Genomic DNA, 20,766 nt, shown 5'->3' on the forward strand with positions numbered 1-20,766 from the left:
CCCAGCAGTGGGATTGCTGGGTCATATGGCAGTTCTAGTCCCAGTTTTTTAAGGAATCTCCACACTGTTCTCCATAGTTGCAGCCATGAAATTAAAAGACGCTTACTTCTTGGAAGAAAGGTTATGACCAACCTAGACAGCTTATTTCAAAGCAGAGACATTGCTTTGCCAACAAAAGTCTGTCTAGTCAAAGCTCTGGTTTTTCCCGTAGTCATGTATGGATTTGAGAGTTGGACTATAAAGAAAGCTGAGCGTCGAAGAATTGATGCTTTTGAACTGTGGTGTTGGAGAAGACTCTTGAGAGTCCCTTGGACTGCAAGGAGATCAAACCAGTCCATCCTAAAGGAAATCAGTCCTGAATATTCATTGGAAGCTGAAACTCCAATACTTTCGCCACTTGCTGTGAAGAATTGATTCATTGGAAAAGACCCTGATGCTGGAAAAGATTGAAGGTGGGAGGAGAAGGGGATGACAGAGGATGAGATGGTTGCATAGCATCACTGACTCAATGGACATGAGTTTGAGTAAACTCTGGGAGCTAATGATCGACGGGGAGGCCTGATGTGCTGTGGTCCTTGGGGTCGCAAAGAGTTGGACACGACTGAGCGACTGAACTGAACTAAGTTTCTCACAATATTTGTTTTCACTTTAAAACTCTAACAATGAGATAGTTATAGAGAAGAAAATTTTGGCTGAAGATATGTAGTTAAATAGAATACTTCAGCAAATGGAAGGTCGAGTGTGATGACATGTATATGATAAGAACATGATTTGGTTTTGTTTTTAGCTTTATTTAGTATTCAGATTTTTTTGTTGTTGTTGGCTGCACCCCGTGGTTTGTGGGATTTTAGTTCCCCAACCACAAGTAAAACCTGGGCCCTCAGCAGTAAGAGCTCAGAGTCCTAACCACTGGACAGCCAGGGAATCCCCAGTAATTTAGATTTGATAACCATTTATTGCATGGATATTTTCAATACATATTATTAAATTTCAAATAGAGGTGCTGGCTCTCTGGTGCAGAATAGTTTAAAAACACAGTTAAAATTGTTGGTAACTTGGCAGAAGATGATAAATAAGTTGTTTAACTACAGAGGAGATGTAAAGGATACAGAGCTAACTTGTGATTACTTTAGCACATTAAAAACAGCCACATCCATTAGATGAGTGGTTAGTGCCAAGTATTAGGAGATGTCCTCAGATGTAAGATACTTTCAAATTGTAAATACCATAAAATTTTATTTTATCTCATGGACCTTAACCCTCTTAAAGCGGGGATCAGCAGACTATGACCTGTGGGCCAAATCCAACTCACCACTTACTTTATGTACAGTCTGCCAGCTAGAAATGGCTCTTACATTTTCAAGTGGTTGAACAAAATGAAAAGGAGAATAATATCTGATGACATGAAAATTGCAATATTTAATAAGTAAAAAACGTTATTCGAACCCAGACATACATTTATTCACATATTGTCTATGGCTGCTTTCGAGCTACACAAATAAAAATGAATAGTTTAGATGGAGACAATATAACCTGCAAAACTGAAAACATATCTGGCCCTTTTTAGAAAAAGTTTACTGATTTTTTTCTCTAAAATATGTTATGTTTTGAAAACTGCCTTTAAAAAGAAAGAATGTGTGCATATATTTAATATGCATAATATGTGTTCATATGTGTATGTCTGTGATCCTATTTTTTGTTTCCTATATTGATTTGATAAGTTATTTATTCAGTTCCAATTAAACATGATTTTCCATAAATTCAGGATACCATTCCTTTGCATAGTTTCACCCTCAGTGAGTCTAGGATACAGGCTTCAAGGTAAGCTCCACTCTTCTTCCCTTTATCGCTTTATTCATGGGTGGGCCACACCTTGGCTTGAGTTCACCAAGCCTGCAAAACATTCCTGCTGCCCAGAGCCCTGCATCCTGCATGGATCAGGGCTGTTTCATACCACCTGGGTGATTCCTTTACAAAGGCCCTGCAGGGGTGAGGAGTTGTAAATCGCTGGTTGGCATTTCCAAAGGGTTAACAAAAGGGATGCAAATTTTATTAGCATTGCTTGAGTAGAACAGGCCAGCCCCCATCTTTCCTGTCTGGAGATTTTGATAGCATGATGTCTCTTTAAAATGGCAACAGGCCCAAAAGGAAGATAAAGATGCAATGGTAAAGGTTAGAAAACGCCAGTAAAATTACTCGAAGAAATATTCAGACATTGTGGCTGCTTTTTACATGGGAAAAGGAAAGAAGGGAAAATCACAGAAGGGAGATGAATTAATGTATTGTTTAGGGCTCTGGGCATTAGGCTTCCATCCTTTTCACAAAATGATTTTGAAACATATTTGAGATTTGTCTGATATTTATCTTCTCAGACTTCCTCTACACATAGAATTCATTTGTAATTTGCCTTGTGAAAAATTGAGAATAACAAAAAACATTTTAAGGTGCAATGTTTTTAATAGATAAGCATTTAAATTTTTCCCTCCCTCCATTTTATAACCTTAATATCACTAATATCTGTAATTTGTGAAGATAATACAAAAAATTCTTATATAAATGGAAAACTTTATAGAGATTTTGTACAAGGCCACTACTCTAACCTCTCTGGCCCAACAGAAGATCCTCCTCATCAATATCCCTGTCACTATTTGTTGGGAACAGAAATGATAGGGGTCACATTAGGGAGTGGTATTAGAGTGGTGCTGGACCAGGGTCCCAGAATTGCTTCAATCCTACCTAGCTAGCCCATCAAGATCTTCCCTATCACCTTCCCAAGGAAGATACATAGAGGCATGGAAAATAAATCTTTTATTATTCAGTGGGGCTTTGGCCGCAAACCTCAGAGAAGAGCACTTCTACAAGATGATCTAGACCACTTATCAGGCTCCATCTTCCTTTGGTCTGGAGTAGAGATAATTAGAGCCCAGAATCAAAGCAGGCTGAGTGGTTGTCTGGATTCTATAGCTCCACAATCAAAAGTTTTTATTTCTTATTTCAGTTAGACGAAAGGCAGCACCCAGTTTTCATGTTAAATCCTGGCCTCACTTCTATAAAGAAGAATGGACACTCGAACAAGAGAAAAAAGACAGAGCCACCCAGATAAGGCCAAACCATATGAGTGGAGACGGAGAGTGGGAAAAGGAGAGAAAAGATCAGGTTCTTTTGAACAGATCCTTTACATGCTCAGAACACTAAATTCAGTCAGGGACTGACTCATCAGATGAAGATCATGACAGTTCTTTTTTATTGAAGAAAGTATAATGCGGAAAAGACACCATGAGTTAATGCGAGCAATAGTGACTTTTTAATGGGGAAGTTACCTATTTATTTCATTTAACATTTGAGAATTTCTCCTTTTAGTAACCCAAATTTTATCTCTCTTCTTTGTAACTTCCTCTCAATGATTTCTTCTATAAAAGCTTTGTCCTCTGGACATAAACAAGTAAAGTCAATGCAATAATTGTTCATGAAGTAGTTGGAATTATAGGGTTTCATCTGTTTTTCACCTCAAGTGGAAAATTTTGTCACTATTCCCTCTCTACACACATACTCAAAGAGGCAGCAAAAGGTAACATGTGAATGCATGAGGAACCCTGACTTTAGGAAACCATAATATTTTAAAGATGGTATCTAGTGAACCTGCCCAACATTTACTCTTGAGGGAGACATTATGTGTTTCATTCTGACAGTTAAAATATTCTGCCCTCTGCCTTCTGTCCCAGAGGGAGACACTGTTTCTATCCTCCAAGGCTGTTGGCTAAACAACAGCCTTAAAAGGTAGTCCAAAACAAAAGCTAATACAAGATGTACAAATATAAGAAATCCATGGATAATTGTCTCCCATATAGATGTATGTCTGTCTGTATGTACACATACACATACATATTATGTGGATTCTTCATACTCATAAAAGTTACTTTTTGCATACATAGGATCAATTTTAATATATTTGTGACATGCTTTTTTCATGGACATTCTTCCTTGTCAGTATGCCTCATTCTTTTTAGCAACTACACAATATTCCATAGTATTTATATACCATGATTTATTAAAAGTTGTAAGCCATTTCCCTATGTATGAACTTTTAGATACTTCTCAATGTCTTACTATTACAAAAAATGCTGGGAAAAATACCTTTATACGTATATCTTTGTACACATCTGAGTATTTCTATAGAAAATTTTAATAGAAATTGAATTATTTGATCAAAAACATGTGCACTGAAAAATTTGAAGAATATGTATGAGTTGCCTATATCAATTTATATTCTTCCAACAGTATATGAGAGTGTCCAAATACTGTTTCCCTATGTGCATTAAAATACCTATGTGTCCCTACTAAGGATAAACCTATGTAAAGGCATGGTTTAAAATGATCATTGCATAGGTATTTTTGGTTTTAATGCAATTTTCTCCTATTTATCAAATGTGTCTCTACATAAATCCTGGAAGCAGACTATTATTAGTTCCAAGTTTAAATGAGCAAAGTGAGGCATTTCAATAAACGAGGAAGCTATGTAAAAGATATAATCAGAACTTCCGTTGCTATTCTGGCTTCCCCTGACTCAAATAAGGAATAGAACTTCCTACTGAAGCACTTCTAGGATGTATTTCATCCCCTAAAGTCAAACTTGCTATATAGCTTCATCACATTTTCCAGAATTGAGTTTCATGGTAGTGGACTTGCAACTAGGGACTCATATTGAACTTCAAGTCAACTAAAACTTCAGGTTCCTTTTGTGACACTGCTGTGGTTGTTGTTGTTGTTGCTTTAACATAATCTACCACATATCAAGGTTTCCCCAACCTGTTTATATTATATATGCAATTAATAATATATACAATTGATTTTTTTTTTCATCCTGAGTCAAGAATTTCCTAGATATCCTTGCTAGATAAAAATGCATTATCTTGCTAATTTTAGCTTATATTTCCAACTGTCAAGATCTTTTTGACACTTGATTCTCTCATCTATTATATCCTCTGACCCTCCCATTTCTGTATCATTCATGCATTTAACAAATATACATCCTTTCCATGAATCCACTCAATTCATTTACTATAATGTTATACAGGATGCATCCAAACTCAAGCACCTGTCTGTGCCACCAGCATCTTGTCCGAAGGTGGACATCATTCTGTGTATGTTTGTCTTTCACAACAAGAGCCGTGCCCCTGAATTGAAATGAGTTTGATGTCACTAGCCCAGGCATGGGGAATATGTCTGTGGCAGGAGGAAACACTAATGGGAGGGAGAAAGCTGCTATTTTTCACATAGATGTATAGTTAAACAGGCCTCATGGGAAAGGTAGTAGAGAAGGACAGCATATAAATTGAATTAAATTCTCATAAAATGAGATGCCTTTAATTTATTTTTTCCTGAGCATCAGTGTAATGAATAATTAAAAATGCCCTTTCTCTTCTTAGATTTTCAGAAAGCAGTGAATTTCTCATATCCACTTGGCAGCTTTATTAGCTACTATTGTTTCTTTTTTTCAAAGAGGTCATCTGCTTGCTGAATTGTTTTTTTTTTTTCTTTCTTATCATTTTGGTAATTATGTTTTGATGCTTACATTTGCATGATTATATTCAAAGCTCTCATGTCTAATAAATGCATTGAATGCAGAAAAAAAGCAGAATGATAATATTGGATATGAGGGAAATGAGTACTTTAAATGCCCGTATGTAATTTTGGTCTTAATTAAAGAATGGTCTGGAAGAATTTTATAAAACCATTTTATTTTATTTTTATCTGGAAGTTTCCTATTTTTAAAGTGAATAGCTGGTTTTTCTTTCAATCAATCTGTTATTGGAAAATTTGTTCTAGTGACAGTGAGTTGAGTTATGTTTTGAAATATTACAATTAGGTTAACCCCCTGGTGGTCACAGAAAAGCAGTGATCAAATTTGGAACATGCCCAAGCTTGAGGGGATAAATCCATTACAATTGGATCCTGAAGACCCTGAAGAATATTGTGCTAGACAATATCAGGAAGATAAAGCAATTCCAAAACTTTCAGTGGAGGAGGAGGAAGCACCACTATAAGACAGGTCCATTAAGCCCACAGATGTACTTACATGGCTCATCTTCAATCCCACGATCTGCTTAAGAGGGCACCACTTCTTGGCCAGTTGCTACTCTTTGATGACTTCACTGCATGGTCCTATAGTGCACCTAAAAACCTGTTTAAAATAGGAAAAAACAGCGTTTTGTTATTTCACCAAATTCATTCAAATTTCAATTTATAACATCAATTTGACCAGTCTTCTTGTCCATTGTGATTAAGTCTGGTATTGAAATAGCAGCAAGGCACACCACTGCCATTTTTCTTGCATGCAATAAAATAAGTAACAAATATAACCCTTCCTAGATAACTTTTTCTTTGTATTTCATTTTCTTCTTTGACTCAGTTTTATTTTTCCCTCTTGTTCCTGTTTGAAATCACCAATTCTATGCGATGACTACCTAGTCAAAAATATTGTGGCACTCGGAAAGAAATAACTATACCCTAAAAGTCATTTCCATGTGTGTGAAGTAAATGAAATTGGTAACAGTAACATGTACAATGTTCATTACTTATAGATTTATAAACACATATCACAAAATCACTAGCACTACAGGGATAAAATGGACTTTCAATATTTTTCTTCTCTTCTACAGTATTTAAACTTTTCTAACATATGTGATCTTATTGATTACAGAAATTTCTCCCTTTTCTTCTGGACTTTAATTCCATGAAGTTGATTATGGCTTAATCATTCATTCCCCAATAGTTTTAACAGCGCCTGGCAAAAAATAGGCACTCGATGAATGTTTGTTCATTATCTTCTCTAGGTAAGGTGGAGGAACTAAAACTCTGAAAGATTGATGTGACTTGCAGAGGCTCACAAAGCTACTCAGCAGGGAAACCTATGTTGACTTTAAAAAAAAAAAAAAGCACAACCTAAAAGTTGAAAATTATGTTTTATTTGGTGGACTTACTGAGAACTATAGCCCACGGTGGGTACAGTCTCTCAGACAGTTCTGAAGGACTGGTCCAAAGAGGTAAGGGAGGAGCCAGGATATACAGGAGTTTTTGCTAAAACAAGAACAAACAAAAACAACAACAAAACCCACAAAAAAGTAGTAATCAAAGATTAATGCTAATCACCGAAAACAGACATCTGAAGTTAATGGTCTTAGTGCTTTTCTATGTATGGGAAGATGCAAGAGTCTGGGCTTATTGAAATCATTTCTTTGATATGAATCTTTAATATCTAGGTCCAGTATCTTGCTTTTTTTTATCCTGAATTCTCCTCAGGGTGCCCTACAGGGGGCAGCTGCAGTGATTAATGGATTCCTGGCCCCAGCATTCTTTGTTCTTTGTCCATGCCTAGTTGAAACCCCAGAGCTCCCAGTAAAAATCTTATGTTGTTTATTAACTACTTTGCATTTGAATCTTGCCTTCTTTCCTTGACTTGCCCTGGAGGACCCAGACCATACATTGAACTTTTAGAACATTGTCTTTGTTCCTCATTGTGCCCAATTTCTGTTTAAATGCCAAGCTCACCTACTCAATGCTCTGTGGTGACATAAATGGGAAGAGAATCTAAAGAAAAGAGTGGATACATGTATATATATTGATAGGAACAAAATGAAGAGACAAAATAGGTGATTCATTAATTAATCCCACTAGGGGATTATAAGTAGAAAAATATGAGAAATCCCTGTAAGTTAACGAGTACTCTAGAAAGCAGGTTTGCTTAACCACAAAACCAAGCAGGCTTGCTTAGCAACAAAACCACACAACAGAAGCATGAGACGTGCCCCCAAACAGTAAAGCAATGATGGTAGGAACCCCACATCCTTCCCAGTGAACTTAGTAAGTTAATGATCCCTGGACATGCTCTCTGCACACATAAAAATCAATAATATGAGGAACTAGCTTGACCACTCAGGGACAAGAAAACTCCTTTGCGCAACCTTAAGGAGGAGCTAATGATGAAAACATGATGTCTACTCAAGAAAGACAAAGAAGGTCTTCTTCCCTCCCCACTTTTACTTTGATTATAAAACTGTAGCCCAGTCAGTTCTCAGGGCAGGGCATTTCTCATCCAATGGCTTGTAAGTCTCACAAACGTCCTATTCTAATAAATCACTTCTTATCTACCACTTTGATCTTGTTGAATTCTTCTCTGCACTGAGACATAGAGGACTAGGCTGCCAGAGCTCTTTAGAGCCCCCCTGGAATGACACCAATCGATTTCAATATAACTGATTCACTTTACTGTACAGCAGAAACTAACACAACATTGTAAAGCAACTGTGCTTCAATAAAAAATTCATTTTAAAAAATGCCACATTCAGAGATAGCTCCAAAGGAGAGCTTTAAGAAAAACATATGGACTGTTTCATTCTAAAAACTGTGTTGTTAAAAACTTCTTTATGAAAAATAAATGTTGTATGGTCATACCCAACTGCTATACTGTAAATTGTCTACCCACCATTACTCCTTGCCAAAAGTTTCCCAGATTCCTATAAATCACAGGGCTACGTAGAGACTAAAGGGTAACAATTTCTGTGTACTCTTTGGTCGTCCATTCAAATGAAGATCTATGCCTTTAGTTGCCCATTTTAGATCGTTTTTGGTTCTTAGAAATTTGATAAGATAAAACCTTTGTAGTAAAGATACCATGTAAGAATATAGGGGACTTCCCTGGTGGTCCAGTGGCTAAGATTTTGTGCTTCTACTGGATGGGGCCATGGGTTCAATTCCTGGTCAGGAACTAACATGCCCAATGCCATGTGGCACGGCCAAAAAAGAAAAAGAATATATATCACTCCCCACTACTCTAATGAGAGTACAAAGGTAAAGCACATGAACCTAAGGAAAAAAGTCAGTGATACAGATCTACTAGATTTTATAGAATCAAGGAACTAAAGAGCCTCTTGATGAGGGTGAAAGAAGGAAGTGAAAATGCTGGCTTAAAATTCAACGTTCAAAAAACTAAGATCATGGCATCTGATCCCATCACTTCATGGCAAATGGAAGGGGAAAAAGTGGAAACAGTGACAGATTTTCTTTTCTTGGGCTCCAAAATCACTGTGACAGTGACTGTAGCCACAAAATTAAAAGGCAATTGCTCCTTGGAAGAAAACCTATGACAAACCTAGACAGCCTATTCAAAAACAGAGACATCACTTTGCCAACAAAGGTCTGTCTGGTCAAAGCTATGGTTCATAGTCATGTATGAATGTGAGAGCTAGACCATAAAAAAGACTGAGTGCCAAAGAACTGATCCTTTCGAACTGAGGTGCTGGAGAAAACTCTTGAGAGTCCCCTGGACAGCAGAGATCAAACCTGTCAATCCTAAAGAAAATCAACTCTGAATATTCATTGGAAGGACTGATACTGAAGCTGAAGCTCCAATACTTTAACCACATGCTGCGAAGAGCCAACTCATTGGAAAAAACCCTGATGCTGGCAAAGATTGAGGGCAAGAGGAGAAGGGGGCTACAGAGGATGAGATGGTAAGATGACATCACTGACTCAATGGACGTGAGTTTGAGCAAACTCTGGGAGATAGTGATGGGCAGGGAAGCCTGGTGTGCTGCAGTTTATGGGCTCACAAAGAGTCAGACAACAACAACAGAATCAAGAAAAAAATTATTCATTTCCTTTATTGTATATAACACTTTCCAAATACCATCATTCTAAAATGCTAATTCTTATTCAATGTCCTCAGGTCTTGCCCTAATCTCCTATAGGAGCAAGTCTTTCTGACAGTGGGCAGCATTTCAGTTACCAGCAGGTGAGGAGCATAGAACTGATAAACATGAGTCCTTCAGCCCTTTGCCAGGGAAACTACAAATGACTTGAACAGATCTGTTGTTACCAGGCCGCCCAGCAGGTATCCTGAGCCCAATCGGGAAATTAATTTACAGTGTGCCTCACTGTGTCTCCAGAAGATGAAAAGCACAGACGAAAGAGAGAACCAAGATAAAACCATGAAGTCCCCCCAAAATTCAGCAAGAGGCTTAGTACACACTAATTGTATCAATCTGTTCAGGTCAAATACTAATATTTCTCTGCCCTTTGACATCTTCTTAGATCCAGCCAACAACTGTATGTACCTGTTAAAGAAGGAAAATCTTAATGAAGGAGGTGGGGAGATAGTATGGAAAGAAAAGACAAACAATCCTATGGCCAGCACTCTGTGTTTTGTTTTACAGGACGTAAAATTTACTTCTTGCTTCTGAGAATTGTTTTTCAGCCATACAGTTTTCAAAAATCTGGTGTACCTAATTCAAAGCCTTTAAAATTTATGTTATAAAATTTATTACACTGCCCTTATAAATCAGCACTTGGTAGTAACAAATTGTCAGAGCATGCCATATATTAAAAAGATAAATCAGAATTAAATAGTAAAAAGACAAGGTGTTCCAAATCAGACAGCCAAAGCACTTGGTAATGGAAACATTTGTAAATGGGACAATGATTTACAGCAGGGATCTTAGAGTGGTAAATCCTGTGCAAGTTTTTGCATCCAGCAGCTGGGACTTTTGGTCCATTGTTTGTAAATCAAGAAGTTAATGAAGAGTTAGGGATCTGTAAAACCAGACATTAAATTAGAAATTTGTAGCTTTCAGTTTATAATAAGTTAATTCAAGAATTAAATATATAAATAAGCAGAAAAAGAAACTGCATTTAAAATCAAGTGAAGATTAACATTTAAAAATCCAAGTTGTAAATATAAAGATTAGCAATACCAACTCAGCCAATTCTACAGCTCTGCATTTCATAAGACTATGGATGCCAGCACTTAGCAACTTCCATGAAGTAATTACCTCATTCTTACCTGTTAATTTTAATAGGTTGCAATTTTTAAAAATATGGTAATGACATTACAATACTTTTTTGCTCTACCAAAAAGGACCCCAAAAAAGGTCATATGGCATATCTTAACCTGAAAAGAGACTGTCTGGTTAACATACATGAAGTTCAAAGATCTTCCGTTTCCATTCACACACACACACACACACACACACACGCACCTGATCCCATGAAAGGACACTTCTCTCTCCTCCTTTGCCTCCTGACTCCGCCTCAGGGCTGAATCCTAGACGAGCACAGACCATTTCAGGGGTGAGCTGCTCAAGCCCTGCGTGGTCGTTTTACACAAGCCACACAGGATGTCACTGAAGCACATGAACTTGGGAGATCCTCAAAGACCTCCTGTTTGTTTATCCCCAAATATCTCCTGAAGGGAGGAAGAAGAACAAAAGTGAAGGAGTGAAGAGGAATCAGGGGACATTAAGGAGCACAGGGCTAAGACCCCCGAGAGGAGATTGACTCAGAGGTGAGGCTGTAATTGGCACGTGTGGCTCGCCCTGGCTCTGCCCCAGAGAGACCCCATTGCTGGACTGTCCTCCCGGGAGTTACACCCACACGGGAGAGCTGTACCCCTTGGAGTTTGGGGACTCGTCCTGTGAAAGCTCCTCTGGGTCCTTTATTATCTGCACACCCCATCTCCCATAAGAGTCGGGTGCCTTCTCCCACTGCTCTGAGGCTGAGGTGAAACACCTCACCTCCCTGTTCTGCCGGCGGCCTCCCTGCCTTCTGCCCTCTTCCCTCCCAGCCGCACTAGTTGTGTCTCACCACCGACGGCATCATTCACGCTCCAGATTTGAAGGGTTGCTGATCTGTGGCCCCATGTGGGCTGACACCTTGCCATGTGAATAAGGACCTTCAGGTGCTCTTCCCCTGGGTGGGGGCACAATAATATGGGACTTCATAGAGGCAGAGGGGAGGGTGATGAGGGGTGGGAGTGAGGGACATTTCTGTGTCTGAGGGTATCTGGGAATGTGGACATGTACTCTAGAATCACCCAGATGACACCTCCTAAGCCCCTGCTTAGCATCCTGACTCCCGTGGGAGTAACTCAGATCTCAGCAGCCCACTGCATGGTGAGCACTCAGGACTTGAATAGAGTATCTCCCTCTTCCCTCCTCTGTTCTCACTGACTTGGTATCCCTGGATGTGAACACCCCGGACTCCCCCACGTGCCTCTCTCACAAGGTCTGCAGTGAAAGCATCTTGAGGCAGACACAGTGGAGAAGGAGTAGATGTATGAGCCTCAGGTCTCCTCTTCTCACTGCTCACCGGAGATCGTGTCTGCCTCGACGTGTTGTTTGTTTTTCTTCACTTCCCCAAGTTTGCGTTTGTGGACTGTGTGCTTGTGTCGATTTCCCACCTTTCAGTTTGGCCGCTGTGCGGCTCTTCAGAGCATGGCACTCCTTGGGGAAACCATGTGAAATCTGAATGTCGACTGTGTCCTCATCTCCCGCTACAGAGAGAGCTGCTAGTCCTGTGATACCACGCAGATCCCTCAGGAGTCACCTAGTATCATTTGTCAGATTTTATAAAGCACAAGCTAAGGATACATGCATCTTGACGCTTGATTAAAAAGTGTTCTAGCATTATAAAGCAAATTCGTACTTCAGAAATCGATGGGATGAAATTAAAAGGCACAGATCCTAAAACCTGGAGTTTGAAGGTAAATCTTTCCTCACTTAATATTTACTCTCAGGTTTATTTAACATCAGTCCTCGGGTTAGATCTGATGTGGTACTTCAGACTCATTGTACCCTCTGCACTCTGCCGGGAATTTCAGCAAGCTGAGCATGGCAACAGATTATTGGGTTCGTAACAAAGTGGAAAATCACAGTGAGTGGTGACATAATTTAGGTACAGAAAATCCTCCAACATGCCGTTCAAGCAGCTCCATTAGGCCCAAAATAAAGAAATAAACCCTATGAGACTGTTGAATGTGGTATTTTGCTTCATAGGCATTTGATCATGTTTTGTCTATTGTTTGGAAGAAAAAAAAGAGCCATCAGTCAGGAGACAGATACACACACACACACCAGTGTATAAAAATATATTGATTCTCAAAAGAATAAAATTCTGGATTTCTATTCCCCATGCTTTCATTTGCTAAACTAATGCTAGTTGTAAAGATCAGAACGCTTCAGTGTGTCTCCATTTTAAGTTCATCAACATTAAACATGTGTTACCCAAATTGTAATTATTCTAATATCATCTACTTTAGATGGAATACCAAATCTATGTCACTGACAAAACTTTATTCTCTACAAGAAAATATGGTACTACCTTCTAAACCAGTGTTTGTAAATTTCAACCAGTCACCCAATAAAAACCAATGTTTTTGTTATTGTAAAGATACTGGCTGATGTGCGAAGTGGATATTCTGTTGGTGGATTTACCAGAGAACATGTGCAAATGGAGACAGAAATAACAGCTGTTTAAATGAATGCATAATCACACATATGAATGGCAGCTAGAACTGTCCCTCTGCGGAAAGAACAGCCAAATCCTGCTTTGGGGTCTGGGGGGGCAGCGGGTATGTGCTATCCACCCCTAGATCTCCTGAGAGCCACTCTCTGCTCTTCCCTGGGCCCCAGGGAGCTGCGCCCTGCAGTGGGCATCTCCGGGCTCCTCAGCACTCTGCCTCTGCCAGGAGGTGTCAGCAGGCACTTGGAGGGCAGAGGACAGTGAGGTCATAAGTGTATTTCTCTCACCTCCTCCTGGCTTGGGCAGTGATGGTGCTCCTCCACAGCTACAGCTCTGCCCAGGGCCCCTTCCCTCAAAGCTCCAGCCTTCAACCAGCTGTCAGAACACCTCCCTCTTCAGGTGTGGTAAAGGCTTCTGTTTCTGCAGGTCCCTGGGTGCCTCAACAGCCCCTGGGCTTCCCTGACCCCGTCTCACCCTGTGAATAGCCGCCCTACACTAAAAGAAGCGTCCTAAGAGATCATCATGTCAACCACTTTCCTTGGTTTTTAAAAGATAAAATTAGTCAAACATCATACAACCGTTGTTAAATTAGGGTTAGAATTTGCCTCTGGACCCCCAGTCTAGGCACTACCCTACACAACTCTCTGTCATATTTCCATATGGAAAGAGACTCGGGGGCAGGGTAATAGTAGCAAGAGATAGGGTCATGGAGCATCTGTAATGAGAAAGGATGAAGGGGTAGGAAGAAAGGGATGGTTTGTGCAGCTGCATGGGGTCAGCAGCACAGCATTGAAGGCTGTACCCCTTAGATGTGGAGAAATGCAGTCTTCCACGGAAAAGCGCTCATGCAGCCTCCATGCCTCCTCCCACAAAGGTCAAAGTCCACCTTCCTTTTGAAGACTTCCTGGAACTGAAGCCACCAAACAAAATTAAATTTCATAGACTTTATTGCTCGTAATGTTGTTGTTAAGATCAAATGAGATTATGCATGTTGGGATGCTTTGTAGAAAGTGACAGATTTACGGTATTATTAATGAGAACCATCAATTACAGATGAGAATGCTTACCTCTGAGATGTGGTGTCTGTTTTGACAAGAAAGGAAATGTGTAAAAGATGCTGCTGTCTTAACCTGTAATTAATACTCCTCACCCTTCCTCAAAGGGCTCAAATGAAGGGGCTTGATGAAGAAGGAGGAAATAAACTTAAATTGCCTTAGACTGTCATCACAACGTTGGCTTCGGTGTCTGTTTTCATCTTGATTTATACATCTTGACCACAGTCTGTAGTACAGAATTTTCTTTTATAAAACAAACTGAGGATGAGGTGGTCTCTTAAGACTCTGGGAGGGTCTGTGCAACAGGCCGGGACAGAGTCTTTCTGCCTGTTGAATTCCAGAGCTTAACTACAGCCTTTGCTGAGTTGTCAGTGTTGGAGGCATTACATCATTGCCAGGAGATTTTCGACAGCCCTCCAATAAAACAGCTCCCACAAAAACGAGGATTTACTCAATGATAACTTTTCAGGGAATCACTTGACTCAGAACTGGCAGAGTCAGCTCTGAGAGAGAAAGAGAACAGATTTTCCCTGAGCTGTGCTTCACCCAGAAGCAGCTGGCAAGAACTTTGAAACTCTGCCTCACAGAGCGTGGCTCCCACAGCCTGAACAAGATGCCGGGTCCCTCAAACCAGTAACTCCAGAGTCCCCAGCACTCAGGCAGAGCTTTCCATCTGAGCTGAGGACCCTGAAGCGACTTAGAGAAGCAGTCTGCACAGTGGAGAAGGAAACCCCAGGTTCAGGGAAGTCCACTTTCCCCTCTAGAGCCTTGAGAAGAAATACAAGCTGCAGAGACAGCCCACTCACTATCAGGATTTACCCTCAGGAAGTCCTGCCAGTTCACTGAGTGAGAGTGGATGAGATCATCTGCAAGGTGCTCTCTGGAAACAGATTGGTTACGTGGAAGACAAAGTCCTCTCTGTCAAGTCCCTGCCCCAGGACATGGGCACTGCTCTCAGACAGAGCACTCCTGTCTCCTGGAGAGAGCTCACCTGCAGGCTGAGGTGGGCACCGCGTGTGCTCAGTGGCTACAGCCACTCCCGGCTGCTCGTGGGGACGAGCCTGTGGGTCTCCATCCACACAAAGCTGCAGCAACGTCAGCGTGTTTGCCAAGAAGCTGTCAGCCTACTTCTGACTTAGAAAAGACCCCCAAAGCAATTGACTTTTATTCAAAGGCCACCAAACTGCAATGCTGATCTAACTAGAATGAGGGAGTGGAGCACTTTCTTTTGGAGGCGGGCTTTTAGGGAAATCAGTCTTCCTCTAACCCTTGTTGCTGGTATGTGTGAGTGAGTTCTGTGAAGTTGGGCAGCGGGCACCAGTCAGTGGAAGAAAGGCCATAGGTTACGCATTAAGGAAACATTTGCCTTTGGAACAAGAGAGTTTTACAGGCTGTTAGAGGAAGCCTATCAGAGAACATTTGGTCATTTGCCTGCTGACCATATGGTAACCTTGTGTCACTCTTAGAAGGGTTAAGTCAGGGACCTTAGCACCCCCCCACCCCCACCCCCAGACTGTGATTGTTTCCAGGAGCTCGACACCATCAAGATATGTCTGACCTCAGGGTTTAAGCTGAAATCACCAGATCTCAAGAAGGTCTTCCTAGAGAACTTGCCCTGCAGGCTTTCAAGTCAGGATACACTGTGGCCCACACCCCTCCTGTGCCGCTCCACTCCTTTCATTGGCAGTGAGTCTCTGAAAGGTCTGTTTGCATTCGGGCTGCGTCTCTCCTCAGCTTGCCTTGTGGGTGAATGCCCTCCGTACACCTGTCTGTCACCGTACTGGAACAGGACACCGTGACTCTGTTTATGAATGTGTCTTCCCAGTGAGAATTCCAGTTCTTTAGAGGAATGTGTGCTTAACCTCAACCCCAGATGTAGCTCATAGAAAAACAAAATATTTGTGAAAGGAAGGAAGAAAAAGAGTGAGGGAAGGAAAAATTACAGAACTATTAGTAACGACAATTGTCACCATTCATTGAATTCTTACTATACAATAGGAATGACCTTACTTGCTTTATAATTATTTTCTCAGGAAAGTCTGAGAGAAATTTTAAGGTGCTATTGTCCCTCTTGCAGTAGAGAAAACTGCACTCAAGTGTGAAACTTACCTCAACTTACAGAAACAAAAAAGTTGTGAAATCTACATCTGAAGTCAGTTTGGACTAATTTCAAATCCTGCGTTCTTAATCTACCAAATTCAGAAAATACCAGAGCCCAGAGAATTTGAGAATCTTACTTGGTCCCATAACTAGTTAGTGGGAAAGTAATGGAAGACGCCTTGTTCAGGAACCAGAAAGAGTCGATTTAAACTCTTCCAAGCTAGATCTGCCAGGAGATCTAGCAAGATTGCTGGGAGAAATACCAATAACCTCAGATATGCAGATGACAACACCCTTATGCCAGAAAGTGAAGAACTAAAGAGCCTCTTGATGAAAGTGAAAGAGGAGAGTGAAAAAGTTAGCTTAAAGCTAAACATTCAGAAAACTAAGATCATGGCATCTGGTCCCATAACTTCATGGCAAATAGATGGGGAAACAGTGGAAACAGTGGCTGATTTTATTTTTTGGGGCTCCAACATCACTGCAGATGGTGACTGCAGCCATGAAATTAAAAGACACTTACTCCTTGGAAGGAAAGTTATGACCAACCTAGACAGCATATTTGGAGAAGGAAATGGCAATCCTCCCCAGTGGAGAATCCCAGGGACAGAGGAGCCTGGTGGGCTGCCATCTATGGGGTCACGCACAGTCAGAAACGGCTGAAGCAACTTAGCAGCAGCAGCAGCAGACAGCATATTAAAAAGCAGAGACATTACTTTGTCAACAAAGGTCTGTCTAGTCAAGGCTATGGTTTTTCCATCAGTCATATATGGATGTGAGAGTTGGACTACAAAGAAAGCTGAGCACCGAAGAACTGATGCTTTTGAACTGTGGTGTTGGAGAAGACTCTTGAGAGTCCCTTGGACTGCAAGAAGATCCAACCAGTCCATCCTAAAGGAGATCAGTCCTGGGTGTTCATTGGAAGGACTGATGCTGAAGCTGAAACTCCAATACTTTGGCCACCTGATGCAGAGAGCTGACTCATTGGAAAAGACCCTGATGCTGGGAAAGACTGAGGGCAGGAGAAGGGGACGACAGAGGGTGAGATGGTTGGATGACATCACCGACTCGATGGACACGGGTTTGGGTGAACTCCAGGAGTTGGTGATGGACAGGGAGGCCTGTCGAGCTGCGGTTCATGGGGTTGCAAAGAGTCGGACAGGGCTGAGCCATTGAACTGAACTGAAGCTAGATCTGCATCTTTGGTTGCTTTTGTTATTATAATCACACTTAATGGCCTGCCTCAGGGAACCCTGCCCCTCTGACTGTTAAGCTAAAGTGCCTTTGTTCAGAACTCTGTCCACCTGTAGGGGGCAGAAAGGAAGAAATTAACACATCCTAATTCCTGAGGCTTGCCATTCTAGGAGATACTTGCAAGATTAAATGGCCTTTTTACTTTGTTTCCTCACCTCCCCCCATCTCTGATCCATAAAAGAACCTGGCATCCAGTCCCCAACAAGATGATTATTTTGAGACATTAGCCTGCCGTCTTCCCGGTCAGCTGGTTTTCCAAATAAAGTCATATTCCTTTCCTCAACTCTTTGTTCCTCAGATTCACTGGCCTCTCGTGTGGCAAACAAGGTGAGCTTAGACTCAGTAACAGTTCTAGCACTTAGAAACTTTGAAGACAAGTGACAGAAGTCATAGGAAACTCAGGAAAACCAAAATTTTGTTCTTCAATTGTGTCTCGGGTCACAAGAAAAAGATTGAATTCTGGACCTCGGGAACTGGAAAATACAGACTTGAACCAGGGCTGAGAAAGTCAGTGGGAATGTTCATCTCACTTCTTGGTCCTCTGCATCTCTGCTTCATTCCTCCTTGCAGATGAATGTTCTCTGTTTCTCAGTTAAATGGTGGAAAAATAGCTATCTCACAGCCCCTGAACAAAATGACTCAGACACACACACAAAAAGCCTTAGCTCAGTTCCAGTCTAGCTTTCTATACATGTGCATTTGATTGGTCTAGACAGGTCTAGATGTCCAGCCTGTTTCAAATGTTACAGGCAGAAGGCTGAAGTCATGAGCTGCTAAGAGAGCTGAAGGAGACACCCTGGTCTCTGATCCTGTGGATTCCAGGGTGAACTACTTTCCAAATTAAGAATATCTTTAGAATGGAAAGATACTCTAAACTTATCTACTGTAATTGTTCAAACTTCTTACCACTGCTTTTCAACTCTGTATCACATGGTAATAAAACTAAATTTATATTTTTAATTTTTTACATTTTATATTTTTTTACTCAATTGACAAATTTTATTTTAAGGAGTTTTGCTTATAATGAGGAAACCTGGTAAATTATTATTCTCTGGAAAAATTTTGAAATGTATTTTTTACATTTTTAAGGTAAAGGTTTTTAAAATCTTGAAATTCAAAATTCAAGTTCAATATCCTTGCAAAAGAGCAAGGTACTGTACAGGCAACACATACCTCGTCTAAAATATACAAATGGGGGAGGGATAGATTGGCAGTTTGGGATTGACATGTACACACCGCTATATTTAAAATAGATAACCAGCAAGGACCTACTATATAGCACAGAAAACTCCATATTCTGTAATGATTTAACTGGAAAAAGAATTTGAAAGAGAATAGAGTCATGTATACGTATAACTACTGTGTGCCTGAAACTAACACAACATTGTTAATCAATTATACTCTAACATAAAATAAAAATTAAAAAATATAAAATACACAAAGGAAAGCAAAATGTTACATTGAAAAGCTTAAGTGCCACTGAAATTTCTGAATTATTTCTCTGGAAGCTTCAGAAAGGACCAAAGTATCAAATATTAAACACATGCTAGTCTTGCTGAAATGAAAAAACTTAGTTCGTGTAACAGCTAGGGTTTTTCAGCTAATGAAGAGATTTGTCTCATTTGCAAGAATGAAATTTGTGTAGTGAATATTGTGTGTTCTTTCATACATATAATTACAGTTTTTCATATATTATTTTGTGTGTATATTCATTTGAAAATAAAATGAATACCTACTCTTATGTATTTTCCTAAGAGAAATGAAAGCATCCTCACACAAAGACTTATATATGAATGTTCATGGCAGCTTTGTTCATAATAGTCTCAAATGAAAATAACCAAAGTGTGTTTCCACTGGTGAGTGAATAAACTAATTATGTTATATCAGACAATGGACTACAGACTACTACTCAACATTAAAAAGGAGCAAGCTACTGGTATAGGCAAAAATATGAAAAAGATCTCAAATGCCTTATGCTAAGTGAAGAAAGTCAGGCACAAAAGACTAACACACCATATGATTCTATTATGGGACATCATCCTGGAAAAAGTAAAACTATAGGAAGAGAAATCAGATCAATGCTAAGGAATAGGGGAGAGGATTAGCTACAAAAGGGCATGATGGAACTTTTGGGAAATGTTATATATTATGATTATGGTGGTGGGTGCGTGACTTTATAGTTGCCAAAATTTATCAAACTGTGGACTTGAAAATGGCCAGTTCTCCTGTATCTAAATCATATCTCAGTAAACCTGATTATAAAAATGAAATAAAAGAAATACATACTCATGATAAACTAATGAATACAGCATACAAATTTGCTACTCTTAAAACTCACAAAATAGATTTTACTTACATAATACATATTTTAAAATTGAACTGTCTCCTATAGTCTCATAAGTATTCATTACCTTAAAAATAATGCCTCCTAATGGATTAGACATTGAAGTTCATTGATCAACCTGTTTGCAGTCTAAATACTAGAGGAAAACTTTGCAGTTTTGCCTATTTTATAAAAAGCCAACATGTATATCTTCCCCAGGTACACACACACAAATCCAGGTTATATCTGAGGAAATTTCAGAAAACTCTTGTTTCATCTGACATTTAGATATTTAATTTATCATAGCATATCCTGCTAATTAAGTGCATTTCTATTTAATTGATGTGAGGTCACTGGGACCTGTAAAATGAAAAGAATCATTTCAATGACTGACCAGGTCATTCTGGTCTTTCCCTTATAGAACGTTTCTTCATTTATAATTTTCAAAGGAACAAGAGTCTAAGGTGATCCAGATGACTGGTCTCCCACACTGCAGGAAGATTCTTTACCAGTTGAGCCACAAGGGAAGCCCTAAAGTTGCGTCCAACTCTTTGCAACCCTGAATTCTCCAGACCAGAATACTGGAGTGGGTAGCCTTTCCCTTCTCCAGGATATCTTCCCTACCCAGGAATCAAACCGGGGTCTCCTGCATTGCAGGTGAATTCTTTACCAGCTTAGCTACCAGGGAAGACCAAAACTTCACCAAAACTTGTCAAAAGAACAAAATGAAGGCAAAGAACA

At 40.0% G+C, this 20,766-nt stretch overlaps 1 long non-coding RNA gene across 1 annotated transcript in view; it reads right to left on the bottom strand.

The window, feature by feature from the left end:
* Positions 1-20,766, bottom strand: part of LOC145537034 (uncharacterized) — a 92,789-nt gene that overhangs the window by 5,426 nt on the left and 66,597 nt on the right. The window contains exon 2 of the long non-coding RNA XR_014076140.1: positions 6,077-6,181. This is a non-coding gene — a long non-coding RNA (uncharacterized LOC145537034). The remainder of the gene's footprint in view (positions 1-6,076; positions 6,182-20,766) is intronic.

Source organism: Giraffa tippelskirchi, chromosome X, assembly GCF_054371585.1.
Source record: "Giraffa tippelskirchi isolate mGirTip1 chromosome X, T2T-mGirTip1v1.2.pri, whole genome shotgun sequence".
In the NCBI taxonomy this organism is placed as follows: Eukaryota; Metazoa; Chordata; class Mammalia; order Artiodactyla; family Giraffidae; genus Giraffa; species Giraffa tippelskirchi.